The sequence below is a fragment of the Panulirus ornatus genome, chromosome 29 (assembly GCF_036320965.1).
Source record: "Panulirus ornatus isolate Po-2019 chromosome 29, ASM3632096v1, whole genome shotgun sequence".
Lineage (NCBI taxonomy): Eukaryota > Metazoa > Arthropoda > Malacostraca > Decapoda > Palinuridae > Panulirus > Panulirus ornatus.
This window is the reverse complement of record NC_092252.1, coordinates 7,844,612-7,859,776: the sequence shown is the minus strand read 5'-3', so window position 1 is coordinate 7,859,776 and position 15,165 is coordinate 7,844,612. Positions and strand designations below refer to the sequence as shown.

The window sequence follows — 15,165 nt, the reverse complement described above, 5'->3', positions numbered from 1 at the left end:
ACTCTTGCATACAACCCCAGCCAGAGTTTAGGTACCCATTTATCTGCCAGCTCTAAGGTGAGATGAACACCAAGGTTTAGGTGAAAGCTGACTGCCACAATCCGGAAGTTGAACCCATGTGGTTTGACCCCAAAGCTTTCCCATGCAGAATTGTGGTCAATAACACTAAACACCAAGGAGGTGAGTAAGGGAGGAGGGAGAGAAGGCCTTGGTGAAGTTGGGATTCTTCGTGAAGTGCGTGCGGTTCACCATGGTTGTTTAATACTTTGTTTGGATGGGATGGAAAGGAAGGTAAATTTAAGGGTCTTAGACTAAGCGAGGGGTCGATCAACGGTACGATGGTGATTGGAGGGACAGGAAAGGGGATTCAGTTGCTTTTTGCAGGCAGCACTGCTCTGAAGGCAAAACCCGGAGAGAAATCTGATCACAGAGTTTGTGAGGGTGTGTGAAAGGGAACTGTTGTGGGTAGATGTGACCAAAACAACCGGAAGATGATGAGGTGCAGCAGGGAGGTTGTTCTTGGTGTGGAATAGATTATATTTGGTGTAAGTTTGGATTTTGAGGACCTGAAGGAATTTACCTGTGAGTGTACATGGCAGTAGATGGAACCCTGGGGTCTGAAATGAGTCATAGGTTGGAAGAGATGTTTAAGGTCTTGAGTGCATTAAGGAATGGGGTGAAGGAGTGTCTACTGTCTGTTAGGACAGAGATGGGTAAGTTGGAAAGTATAGCACTACAGCCCTGATTAATGAGTGTGAGCAAATCTTGGCCCCCTAAATTTAAGTAAAAGAGGAAGATGATTGATGTGTTAGCAATGAAATGCCTGAGGACCATATGGAGAGTGAGGATGATTGATTATGTAAGAAATGACAAAGCAAGAGAAGTATGTCTGTAAGTGCAACGTGACTAATAGGACCAACAAAGCTGTGCTGAAATGGTTCATGACATATAGAAAGAATGAGCAAAGAAATCCCAACAAAGAGGACCCACGTGTCACAGAACAAGACATAGTAAGATAGGGTAGATCGACATGGAGGTAGAAGCTTAGAGGGACAAAAAAGGATGTCGAAGCCTAAGTATTAAGGAGGGTGATGCAGTTAATAGGAGTGCATGGAAAAGAAGGAACTGAATCAATGTGATGTACGGGGAACAGGTGCTGTTGGTGGGATGAACCAGGGTTCAAGGAAAATCATGGAGGAGTCTGTGGGGCTTGGCTGCATGCTTTGGTTTCAGTGCATTAAACATGACAACTATAGAGTGAATGTGTATAGACGAGGACTTTGTTTGCATGTTCCCATTGTTACTTCACTGAGGCTGGAGAGGCAGTTACACAAAAGAAAAATTGTACTATTGTACATATTCATGTTCAGATACACAAGTGCACTAGAGAGAGGATTTGATATGTATAATGTACTTTAGGAGTGTATTGTGTGAAAATAGCAGGGTGGAGACTGAAGTTATAGAAATAGATGGATCAAGGTAGGCATGTGGCTGGATTGTATTCAAAATATGGAGAGACATCCAGGTGTGGTGAAGTGAGCAAAAAAAATAATCTCAATCTGCACTGATGGATAGAAATGAAAATGGATAGCATGAAATAACAAGGATCATTTGCCCTTTCCACACTCATCCACTATACTTCTCAACCCTGTTCTCTTGAACTACCCTTTCTCCTGTCACCTTTTCTATTCCTTCAACACTATTCATCCTCCCCCTCCCATCCCTTTGTATACATTTGTTCTGCTCTCTTCTTTCCTGTTCTTTAACTTGCCCTCACCTTTTCCATGTCTTCCTTCCTGCCTTTCTATTAACCCCAGTTTACCCTTCCTCTCTCTCCTCCATTAATTTCTTCTCTCTCACACTTTATTCTCACCTCCTCCCTTTCCCTTTAACTTTCCTTGCAACTTCCCCTTTCTCTTCTCATCCACTCCTCACTACCATTTCTCCTTATTTATCCTCTGTTCCCCTTTTCCTTCTCTTCTAACCCCTTTTCTCATCCTCTCCTTTCTCTCTTCCTCCATCTTGTGCCTTTCTCCCTTCCCCTTAACTATTCCTTCCCTTCTCATCTTATCCTTCCCCATTTATCCTTATTTCTCCTTCCTATATCCTTTATCCTTTCCGTTTCCTTCCTCTCTCTCCTACATTGATCTAGCTTCCAGACAATTTATTGTACTGTACATTTTCATTTGGGACTTTGTCTCACACAACCTCCTCAGCAGCTTTCAGGTTCCATCTGGACAATCATTATGTCAGTAATTGACTATACATATATATATATATCTTTCTTTCTTTCATACTATTTGCCATTTCCCATATTAGCAAGGTAGCGTTAAGAACAGAGAACTGGGCCTTTGAAGGAATAGCCTCACCTGGCCCCCTTCTCTCTTCCCTCTTGTGGAAAATTAAAAAAAAATGAGAGGGGAGGATTTCCAGCCACCTGCTCCCTCCTCTTTTAGCCGCCTTCTACGACACGCAGGGAATACGTGGAAAGTATTCTTTCTCCCCCATCCCCAGGGATAATATATATATATATATATATATATATATATATATATATATATATATATATATATATATGTATACATTCCCTGGGGATAGGGGAGAAAGAATACTTCCCACGTATTCCCTGCGTGTCGTAGAAGGCGACTAAAAGGGAAGGGAGCAGGGGGCTGGAAATCCTCCCCTCTCGTTTTTTTTTTTTTAATTTTCCAAAAGAAGGAACAGAGAAGAGGGCCAGGTGAGGATATTCCCTCACAGGCCCAGTCCTCTGTTCTTAACGCTACCTCGCTATCGCGGGAAATGCCGAATAGTATGAAAAAAAAATATGTATATATATATATATATATATATATATATATATATATATATATATATATATAAACAGAGAAGAGGTAGTAAAAGCTTTGCGGAAGATGAAAGCCGGCAAGGCAGCAGGTTTGGATGGTGTTGCAGTGGAATTTATTAAAAAAAGGGGGTGACTGTATTACTGACTGGTTGGTAAGGTTATTTAATGTATGTATGACTCATTGTGAGGTGCCTGAGGATTGGCAGAATACGTGCATAGTGCCATTGTACAAAGGCAAAGGGGATAAGAGTGAGTGCTCAAATTACAGAGGTATAAGTTTGTTGAGTATTCCTGGTAAATTATATGGGAGGATATTGATTAAGAGGGTGAAGGCATGTACAGAGCATCAGACTGGGGAAGAGCAGTGTGGTTTCAGAAGTGGTAGAGGATGTGTGGATCAGGTGTTTGCTTTGAAGAATGTATGTGAGAAATACTTAGAAAAGCAAATGGATTTGTATGTAGCATTTATGGATGTGGAGAAGGCATATGATAGAGTTGATAGAGATGCTTTGTGGAAGGTATTAAGAATATATGGTGTGGGAGGCAAGTTGTTAGAAGCAGTGAAAAGTTTTTATCGAGGATGTAAGGCATGTGTACGTGTAGGAAGAGAGGAAAGTGATTGGTTCTCAGTGAATGTAGGTTTGCGGCAGGGGTGTGTGATGTCTCCATGGTTGTTTAATTTGTTTATGGATGGGGTTGTTAGGGAGGTAAATGCAAGAGTTTTGGAAAGAGGGGCAAGTATGAAGTCTGTTGTGGATGAGAGAGCTTGGGAAGTGGGTCAGTTGTTGTTCGCTGATGATACAGCTCTGGTGGCTGATTCATGTGAGAAACTGCAGAAGCTGGTGACTGAGTTTGGTAAAGTGTGTGAAAGAAGAAAGTTAAGAGTAAATGTGAATAAGAGCAAGGTTATTAGGTACAGTAGGGTTGAGGGTCAAGTCAATTGGGAGGTAAGTTTGAATGGAGAAAAACTGGAGGAAGTAAAGTGTTTTAGATATCTGGGAGTGGATCTGGCAGCGGATGGAACCATGGAAGCGGAAGTGGATCATAGGGTGGGGGAGGGGGCGAAAATCCTGGGAGCCTTGAAGAATGTGTGGAAGTCGAGAACATTATCTTGGAAAGCAAAAATGGTTATGTTTGAAGGAATAGTGGTTCCAACAATGTTGTATGGTTGCAAGGCGTGGGCTATGGATAGAGTTGTGCGCAGGAGGATGGATGTGCTGGAAATGAGATGTTTGAGGACAATGTGTGGTGTGAGGTGGTTTGATCGAGTAAGTAACGTAAGGATAAGAGAGATGTGTGGAAATAAAAAGAGCGTGGTTGAGAGAGCAGAAGAGGGTGTTTTGAAATGGTTTGGGCACATGGAGAGAATGAGTGAGAAAAGATTGACCAAGAGGATATATGTGTCGGAGGTGGAGGGAACGAGGAGAAGTGGGAGACCAAATTGGAGGTGGAAAGATGGAGTGAAAAAGATTTTGTGTGATCGGGGCCTGAGCATGCAGGAGGGTGAAAGGAGGGCAAGGAATAGAGTGAATTGGATCGATGTGGTATACCGGGGTTGACGTGATGTCAGTGGATTGAATTAGGGCATGAAAAAAAAAAAAATATATATATATATATATATATATATATATATATATATATATATATATATATATATATATATATATATACACACACACACACATATACATACATACTTCCCATGTATTTCCTGCATGTCGTAGAAGGGGGCGGGAAATCCTCTCCTCCACTTTTTACTTTTCCAAAAGAGGGAACAGAGAAGGGGGCCATGTGGGGATTTTCTCTCTAAGGCTCAGTCCTCTGCTCCTAACACTACCTTGCTAACATGGGAAATGGTGAACATGTAAGGGGAAAAAAACATATATATATTTCTTTTTATTATACTTAGTCGCTGTCTCCCGCGTTAGTGAGGTAGCACAAGGAGACAGATGAAAGAATGGCCCAACCTACCTACATATCCACACACACACACACACATATATACATACCTATACATTTCAATGTATACGCACATATACATACACAAACTTATACATATATACACATGTGCATATTCATACTTGCTGCCCTCATTCATTCCTGTCGCCACTCCACCACACCTGAAATGGCACCCCCTCCCCCCGTTTGCACGCACACAATGTAGCGCTAGGAAAAGACAACAGAGGCCACATTCGTTCATACTCAGTTTCTAGCTGTCATGTAATGTGTAATGCACTGAACCCACAGCTCCTTTCCACATCCAGGCCCCACAAAACTTTCCATGGTTTACCCCAGACGCTTCACATGCCCTGGTTCAATCCATTGACAGCACATCGACCCCAGTATACCACATTGTTCCAATTCACTCTGTTTTTTGCCCGCCTTTCACCCTCCTGTATGTTCAGGCCCTGATTGCTCAAAATCTTTTTCACTCCATCCACCTCCCTCCACCTCTGAGGCACATATCCTTTTTGTCAATCTTTCCTCACTCTTTCTCCACATGGGACCAAACCATTTCAATACACCCTATTCTGCTCTCTTAACCATACTCTTTTTATTACTACACATCTCTCTTACCCTTTCATTACATTCTCGATCAAACCACCTCATACCACATATTGTCCTCAAACATTTCATTTCCAACACATCCACCCTTCTCTGCACAACCCTATCTATATCCCATGCCTCGCAACCATATAACATTGTTGGAACCACTATTCCTTCAAACATAACCATTTTTGCTCCGAGATAATGTTCTCGCCTTCCACACATTATTCAATGCTCCCAGAACCTTTGCCCCCTCCCCCACCCTGTGACTCATTTCCGCTTCCATGGTTCCATCCACTGCTAAATCCACTTCCAGATATCTAAAACACTTCTTCCTCCAGTTTTTTCCATTCAAACTTACATCTCAGTTAACTTGTCCCTCAACCCTACTGAACCTAATAACCTTGCTTACCAAACTCAGTCACCAACTTTTGCAGTTTCTCACCCGAATCAGCCACCAGTGCTCTATCATCAGTGAACAGCAAGCCCTCTCATCCACAACAGACTGCATACTTACCCCTCTCTCCAACCCTCTTGCATTTACCTCCTGAACAATCTCATCCATAAATAAATTAAACAACCATGGAGACATCATGCACCCCCACCGCAAACCGACATTCACTGGGAACCAGTCACTTTCCTCTCTTCCTACTTGTAGACATGCATTTAATCCTTGATAAAAACTTTTCACTGCTTCTGGCTACTTACCTCCCACACCATATATTCTTAATGCCTTCCACAAAGCATCTCTATCAACTCTATCATATGCTTTCTCCAGATCCATAAATGCTATATACAAATCCATCTGTTTTTCTAGAGCAAGGTTATTAGGTACAGTAGGGTTGAGGGTCAAGTCAATTGGGAGGTGAGTTTGAATGGAGAAAAACTGGAGGAAGTGAAGTGTTTTAGATATCTGGGAGTGGATCTGGCAGCGGATGGAACCATGGAAGCGGAAGTGGATCATAGAGTGGGGGAGGGGGTGAAAATTCTGGGGGCCTTGAAGAATGTGTGGAAGTCGAGAACATTATCTCGGAAAGCAAAAATGGGTATGTTTGAAGGAATAGTGGTTCCGACAATGTTGTATGGTTGCGAGGCGTGGGCTATGGATAGAGTTGTGCGCAGGAGGATGGATGTGCTGGAAATGAGATGTTTGAGGACAATGTGTGGTGTGAGGTGGTTTGATCGAGTGAGTAACTTAAGGGTAAGAGAGATGTGTGGAAATAAAAAGAGCGTGGTTGAGAGAGCAGAAGAGGGTGTTTTGAAGTGGTTTGGGCACATGGAGAGAATGAGTGAGGAAAGATTGACCAAGAGGATATATGTGTCGGAGGTGGAGGGAACGAGGAGAAGAGGGAGACCAAATTGGAGGTGGAAAGATGGAGTGAAAAAGATTTTGTGTGATCGGGGCCTGAACATGCAGGAGGGTGAATGGAGGGCAAGGAATAGAGTGAATTGGAGCGATGTGGTATACCGGGGTTGACGTGCTGTCAGTGGATTGAATCAAGGCATGTGAAGCGTCTGGGGTACACCATGGAAAGCTGTGTAGGTATGTATATTTGCGTGTGTGGACGTATGTATATACATGTGTATGGGGGGGGGGTTGGGCCATTTCTTTCGTCTGTTTCCTTGCGCTACCTCGCAAACGCGGGAGACAGCGACAATAATAAAAAAAAAAAAAAATTTTTTTATTTATTTTATTTTGCTTTGTCGCTGTCTCCTGCGTTACTGAGGTAGCTAAAGGAAACAGACGAATGAAAGGCCCAACCCACCCACATACACATGTATATACATACATGTCCACACACGCAAATATACATACCTATACATCTCAACGTATACATATATATATACACACACAGACAGATACATATATACACATCTACATAATTCATACTGTCTGCCCTTATTAATTCCCATTGCCACCCCGCCACACATGAAATAACAACCCCCTCCCCCATGTGTGCAAGGTAGCACTAGGAAAAGACAATAAAGGCCACATTCGTTCACACTCAGTCTCTAGCTGTCATGTAATAATGCACCGAAACCACAGCTCCCTTTCCACATCCAGGCCCCACAGAACTTTCCAAGGTTTACCCCAGATGCGTCACATGCCCTGGTTCAATCCATTGACAGCACGTCGACCCCGGTATACCACATCGTTCCAATTCACTCTATTCCTTACACGCCTTTCTCCCTCCTGCATGTTCATGCCCCGATCACTCAAAATCGTTTTCACTCCATCCTTCCACCTCCAATTGGGTCTCCCACTTCTCCTCGTTCCCTCCACCTCTGACACATATATCGTCTTTGTCAATCTCTCCTCACTCATTCCGTCCATGTGACCAAACCATTTCAAAACACCCTCTTCTGCTCTCTCAACCACACTCTTTTTATTACCGCACATCTCTCTTACCCTATGATTACTATCTCGATCAAACCACCTCACACCACATATTGTCCTAAAACATCTCATTTCCAGCACATCCACCCTCCTGCGCACAACTCTATCCATAGCCCACGCCTCGCAACCATACAACATTGTTGGAACCACTATTCCTTCAAACATACCCATTTTTGCTCTCCAAGATAAAGTTCTCAACTTCCACACATTCTTCAACGCTCCCAGAATTTTCGCCCCCTCCCCCACGCTATGACTCACTTCCACTTCCATGGTTCCATCCGCTGCCAAATCCACTCCTAGATATCTAAAACACTTCACTTCCTCCAGTTTTTCTCCATTCAAACTTACCTCCCAGTTGACTTGACCCTCAACCCTACTGTACCTAATAACCTTGCTGTTATTCACATTTACTCTCAACTTTCTTCTTTCACACACTTTACCAAACTCAGTCACCAGCTTCTGCAGTTTCTCACATGAATCAGCCACCAACACTGTATCATCAGCAAACAACAACTTACTCACTTCCCAAGCTCTCTCATCCACAACAGACTGCATACTTGCCCCCCTTTCCAAAACTCTTGCATTCACCTCCCTAACAACCCCATCCATATACAGATTAAACAACCATGGAGACATCACACACCCCTGCCGCAAACCTACATTCACTGAGAACCAATCACTTTCCTCTCTTCCTACACGTACACATGCCTTACATCCTAAATAAAAACTTTTCACTGCTTCTAACAACTTGCCTCCCACACCATATATTCTTAATACCTTCCACAGAGCATCTCTATCAACTCTATCATATGCCTTCTCCAGATCCATAAATGCTACATACAAATCCATTTGCTTTTCTAAGTATTTCTCATAAACATTTTTCAAAGCAAACACCTGATCCACACATCCTTTACCACTTCTGAAGCCACACTGCTCTTCCCCAATCTGATGCTCTGTACATGCCTTCACCCTCTCAATCAATACCCTCCCATATAATTTCCCAAGAATACTCAACAAACTTATACCTCTGTAATTTGAGCATTGATCTTTGTCCCCTTTGCCTTTGTATAATGACACTATGCAAGCATTCTGCCAATCCTCAGGCACCTCACCATGAATCATACATACATTAGATAACCTTACCAACCATTCAACAGTACAGTCACCCCATTTTTTAATAAATTCCTCTGCAATACCATCCAAACCTGCTGCCTTACCGGCTTTCATCTTCCACAAAGCTTTTACTACCTCTTCTCTGTTTACCAAATCATTTTCCCTAACCCTCTCACTTTGCACACCACCTCGACCAAAACACCCTATATCTGCCACTCTATCATCAAACACATTCAACAAACCTTCAAAATACTCACTCCATCTCCTCATAACACCACTACTTGTTATCACCTCCCCATTAGCCCCACTTCTGAAGCCACACTGATCTTCCCCAATCTGATGCTCTGTACATGCCTTTTCCCTCTCAATCAGTACCCTCCCATATAATTTCCCAGGAATGCTCAACAAACTTATACTCTGTAATTTGAACACTCACCTTTTTCCCTTTGCCTTTGTACAATGGCACTATGCATGCATTTCACCAATCCTCAGGCACTTCACCATATATATATATATATATATATATATATATATATATATATATATATATATATATATATATATATATATGGCTCATGTTGAAGTGCCTGAGGATTGGCAGAATGCATGCATAGTGCCATTGTACAAAGGCAAAAGTGATAAAGGTGAATGTTCAGATTACAGAGGTATAAGTTTGTTGAGTATTCCTGGGAAATTATATGGGAGGATATTGATTGAGAGGGTGAAGACATGTACAGAGCATCAGACTGGGGAAGAGCAGTGTGGTTACAGAAGTGGTAGAGGATGTGTGGATCAGGTGTTTGCTTTGAAGAATGTATGTGAGAAATACTTAGAAAAACAAATGGATTTGTATGTAGCATTTATGGACCAGAAGAAGGCATATGATAAGAGTTGATAGAGATGCTCTGTGGAGGGAATTAAGAGTATATAGTGTGGGAGGCAAGTTGCTAGAAGCAGTGAAAAGTTTTATCGAGGATGTAAGGCATGTGTATGAGTAGGAAAAGAGAAAAGTGATTGGTTCCCAGTGAATGTTGGTTTGCGACAGGGGTGCGTGATGTCTCCATGGTTGTTTAATTTGTTTATGGATGGGGTGGTTATGGAGGTGAATGCAAGAGTTTTGGAGAGAGGGGCAAGATGAAGTCTGCTGTGGATGAGAGGGCTTGGGAAGTGAGTCACTTGTTCACTGATGATACAGCGCTGTTGGCTGATTCGGGTGAGAAACTGGAAAAGCTGGCGACTGAGTTTGGTAAAGTGTGTGAAAGAAGAAAACTGAAAATGAATGTGAATAAGAGTTAAGTTATTAGGTTCAGTAGGGTTGAGGTACAAGTCACCTGGGAGGTGAGTTTGAATGGAGAAAGGCTGGAGGAGGTGAAGTGTTTTAGATATCTGGGAGTGGATTTAGCAGCAGATGGAACCACGGAAGTGGAAGTGAATTGCAGGGTGGGGGAGGGGGTGAAGGTTCTGGGAGCATTGAAGAATGTGTGGAAGGCAAGAACGTTATCTCGGAGAGCAAAAAAGGGGTATGTTTGAAGGAATAATGGTTCCAACAATGTTTAAATGGTTGCAAGGTGTGGGCTATAGATAGGGTTGTGTGGAGGAGGGTGGATGTGTTGGAAATCAGATGTTCGAGGACAATATGTGGTGTGAGGTGGTTTGATCGAGTAAGTAATGAACGGGTAAGAGAGATGTGTGGTAATAAAAAGAGTGTGGTGGAGAGAGAGGGTGAAGGCATGTACAGAGCATCAGATTGGGGAAGAGCAGTGTGGTTTCAGAAGTGGTAGAGGATGTGTGGATCAGGTGTTTGCTTTGAAGAATGTATGTGAGAAATACTTAGAAAAGCAAATGGATCTGTATGTAGCATTTATGGATCTGGAGAAGGCATATGATAGAGTTGATAGAGATGCTCTGTGGAGGGAATTAAGAGTATATAGTGTGGGAGGCAAGTTGCTAGAAGCAGTGAAAAGTTTTATCGAGGATGTAAGGCATGTGTATGAGTAGGAAAAGAGAAAAGTGATTGGTTCCCAGTGAATGTTGGTTTGCGACAGGGGTGCGTGATGTCTCCATGGTTGTTTAATTTGTTTATGGATGGGGTGGTTATGGAGGTGAATGCAAGAGTTTTGGAGAGAGGGGCAAGATGAAGTCTGCTGTGGATGAGAGGGCTTGGGAAGTGAGTCACTTGTTCGCTGATGATACAACGCTGTTGGCTGATTCGGGTGAGAAACTGGAAAAGCTGGCGACTGAGTTTGGTAAAGTGTGTGAAAGAAGAAAACTGAAAATGAATGTGAATAAGAGTTAAGTTATTAGGTTCAGTAGGGTTGAGGTACAAGTCAAAAAAAAAGTTATTGCAACTTTCCACCATATCCCTTCACTTTGTATCCCTTATACTGTACTATAACTAGCAATCATACCCCTTTATATTGCACCATAAGTTGCCATCATATTGTTATGTTGGAACTTTTATATTTTACTGTAAGTTGACATCAAATTCCCTTATATTGTACTAAAACTAGCCTTCATATCCCTTTACTTTCATGTTGTACTGTAACTTGCCATTATATTTCCTTGTATTGTTATGCAACTATATCTCCATATATTGCATTGTTACATGCCATTATATCCCCAAATGTTACACTGTAACTTGATATTATATTCTCTATTTTATTGTGATTTGCCATGATATCCATATGTACTCTACTGTAACTGCCATTACATCCTCTTGTAATGCAGCTTTCCACTAAACCCCATATATTGCACTGCAGGCTCTGAGTGTGAGTGTAAAGCCATCTTTGGCAAAGCTGTAACATTGAAAGTTCAGTCTTGTCAGAGAGCTTATCACTCCACAGGATCCTACATGTCCCAACTGCTGTAAATAGTACAGCCTTGGGCTGCAGGAGCATTTAGAAAATGGCCTCGGTAACACCAATACTCTTTCATAGATATTGGTCCTGGGGTATTCATAAATATTGCACTGTCATTTATTTCCTCTTATATTGCGCTGTAACTGGAAGGTGAAAAAGGAAAGGTGTGGCTGTAAGAGTGGAAATGTGAATGTGAGAAGTAAGGGAGTTGCTAAATCAAAAGAAGGAAGTAAAAGGAAGATGGGAAGAGTATTTTGAAGAACTGATGAATGTGGGAGAAGGTGAGGTGGCAGGTGAAAGCTATTTTTGTTCCTTTATTCAGAGGAAAAGGGGCTTAGGATGTATGTAGCAATTATAAGAAAAAGAGTCTACCAGGAAAAGTGTAGACCAATGGGGTTTCAGGAAAGGTAGGGTATGTGTGGATAAATATTTTGTGGTTGACTGCGAGATATAGATAAAATCATTTTATAAGTGAAACCCATCCCTGTCTCTGTAGAATGCTAATTACATTTGATGCTCAAAGGATGTTCCTAACAGACCAATTGCTGAATGTACAGCATGCATATAGCAAATACCATCTTCAGTGTGCATATATAACACAAACATACAAGCAAACCATATACAAAATCACAATTATCAATTTTTGAAAAAATTGAAACCCCATATTCATTTTGTACAATGTACAACATACAGTGCCCAAAATGAATATGGGGTTTCAATTTTTTCAAAAATTGATAGTGATTTTGTATATGGTTTGCTTGTATGTTTGTGTTATATATGCACACTGAAGATGGTATTTGCTATATGTATTCAGTCTGCTAATTTATTGTAACCAGATTCTAGTGAGCACCTTTATGTCTTTCAAATATATATGCGCATTAGTAAGGTAGTGTTAACAAATGGCCAAGTCTTAGAGGGAAATCTGGCCTTAATGCAAAAAGAAAAATATATACAGGTACCTCTAACCTGGCATGTTTTGAATCTGCCACCAGGTCAGCATTGTTAGCAACATTAAGGCATGAAAATCTGTTTACACTGAGGTAAATTTTCCATTGGGGTAACAATTCTTGGCTGTGGCAATTCTGTAGAAATATAAAACCAAGCTCATAGTATTCATTCAAGGGCCTTTAAAGAGGTCATTTTTTTTTTTTTTTTTGGCATATTTTTGTGATCCTACAAGGGCCAGGTCCCAAGGTTGCCATATTAAAGATCAAGTGACAATTTTATAAATACTCATATCATATAAAGCTTTTGTCATGTTTATAGAAAGTGTGTATATATCTTTATTTTGAATTGGTTATCATATATAGCACTATACTCATATCTGTTAAGGCATAAACTTTGACATGCCTTCAAATTTTCAGGCAGAAAGTAGGAGAGGATATCCTTCTTTCATACTTGGGGTGATAATGAAAATATTCAAATTTACAATTTTTATTAGATATTGATTTGCTGTAGATGTGGATTGCAAGTACTTCAGCTGAAAAGTAAAACTAGTTACATCGATCCATAGGGATACCATAAAAAAAATTTTTTTTGTTGACCCACTTTTTGTACATATATAATTACAAGACCTTGTACAAACTTATGAAGATTATTCTTTATATAATGAGTCCTTGACAGCTCATAATTTAGAGCTATATAAAAAAAAAAAAAAAATATATCTTTAATTACTTTGAAAGGTTGTCAGAAACATACTGTACTCATTTACAAAGCTATAGTAATACCTGTTGAGGCCTCAGACAATATACACTTTGACATGCCCTAAAAATCTTGGGCATAAGGAAGGAGAGGATATTCACCTTTCATACTTAGGGGGATCATAAAAATTCAAATCTACTTTTATTGAAAACAAATGTTGACTTGCTATAGATGTGGACTGCAGTTACTTCACCTGAAAAGTAAAAGAAAGTAATGTTAGTTAAAAGAAAATCACTAAAGTATAAAATTACATATATAGATAACTTGTATACAAGTAGAATTACAGGAATCATACCAATTTATGGAGACTGTGACCCTTATAGCTTTGAGTACTTACATAACTTTATATACAAACAGATTTGAGCATATTCACAAACCAACTGCAACTCCCCTTCCCCATCCTCAATTTATGCATTCAACCAACCAGACCCCCAACAGCATCCACACACACACACACACACTACACAAAACCCAACTGGAACACACTACATGAGCTATCCTCTGTGATGATCTAATCAACACCACCTCCTCAAAAAAAAAAAAAAAAAAAAAAAAACTGTAGGAAAGCAGAAATGAAGCTCCAGAACTTAAGAAAATTCCTCGTCACTAGATCATGCCATCTCACACTTCATCAGTATCTCCAACCAATCCAGCAAAAAGCACAAACCACAAATGGCACAGAAATAAATGTATCAAATCTTTCCCAAGTTACATAACTCATACAGCAAAGAAACCAGCTAATACACAAGTCACCACCAGCAGAAATGAAATAAAAATCCACACACCACCATCAATAACTGCACAATGAAAGAGAAACAAACCTGGAAATCTACTCTTATCACACCAACCTAGCCCCCACTCATGAAGCACTTCCGAGTCATTCTAATGAAATCCCTAATGCTAAAGAGCACAAAAACATGCTTAGGAGAAGCATTGCAAAAATCAGCAACAAACCGTCTATGCATACCTCACAGCAGTTGTCATGAAAAACTACACAAAATCCACCCAAAAATTACTGCCCACCTATTTTCTACTCCAACCAAGCACACCCCAAAGCAGTTGTCATGAAAAGTACACAAAACCACCCAAAAAATACTGCCCATCCATCCTTTACTCCTAGCAATCAAAACCTTAAAAGAAGGCTGCTAAAGGCCCCTGACAACATATACATTAACATAAAACCATGGCCCACTTGCAATCCAAAAACTTATAAATATCTTCAACTACAAGTGACTACAAAAATGAATCCTTAATATGTGTAAACTTGCTAACATAATACCAATCCTAAAACCCTTAAAACCAGCTAATTTTTCCTTTCCCTACAACCCTCTATCACTTCTATCCTCTGTATCCAGACTCTAAATGAATGACCTACAACATGAAAAAAAATATCCCACTCAGCAAAGCTTCAGACCCAAACACTTCACTACCACACCACACATTTGAGCTTACACAACATGCACTAGATGGATTCAACCCATCTACCACACATTGCTAATGACAAGACACACCAACAAAGCATTTGACACAGTCACCCCAAAACATCCTCAAAAAATGAAACCACCCTCCACAACAACAAAAATAGGTTAGCCAACTTCATATCCCACCATCATACCAGAATAACTCATGATAATTTCGCAGCTAAAACACTTAAACTCTACAATGGAATTCCCGAAGGACCACTTCTTTCTCTCAATCTCTTC

General features: G+C 40.7%; 1 protein-coding gene across 2 annotated transcripts in view; it reads right to left on the bottom strand.

Moving 5' to 3' along the window:
• Positions 1 to 15,165, bottom strand: part of Rbp6 (RNA-binding protein 6) — a 1,275,347-nt gene that overhangs the window by 94,694 nt on the left and 1,165,488 nt on the right. Inside the window, exon 17 of one of the 2 annotated variants that reach the window (XM_071679104.1) lies at positions 13,186 to 13,655. The exons of the other annotated variant lie outside the window; for it this stretch is intronic. The gene's annotated coding sequence lies outside the window, so the exon portion shown is untranslated. Of the gene's footprint in view, positions 1 to 13,185; positions 13,656 to 15,165 lie in introns of those variants that run through there. 2 annotated transcript variants of the gene reach the window in all.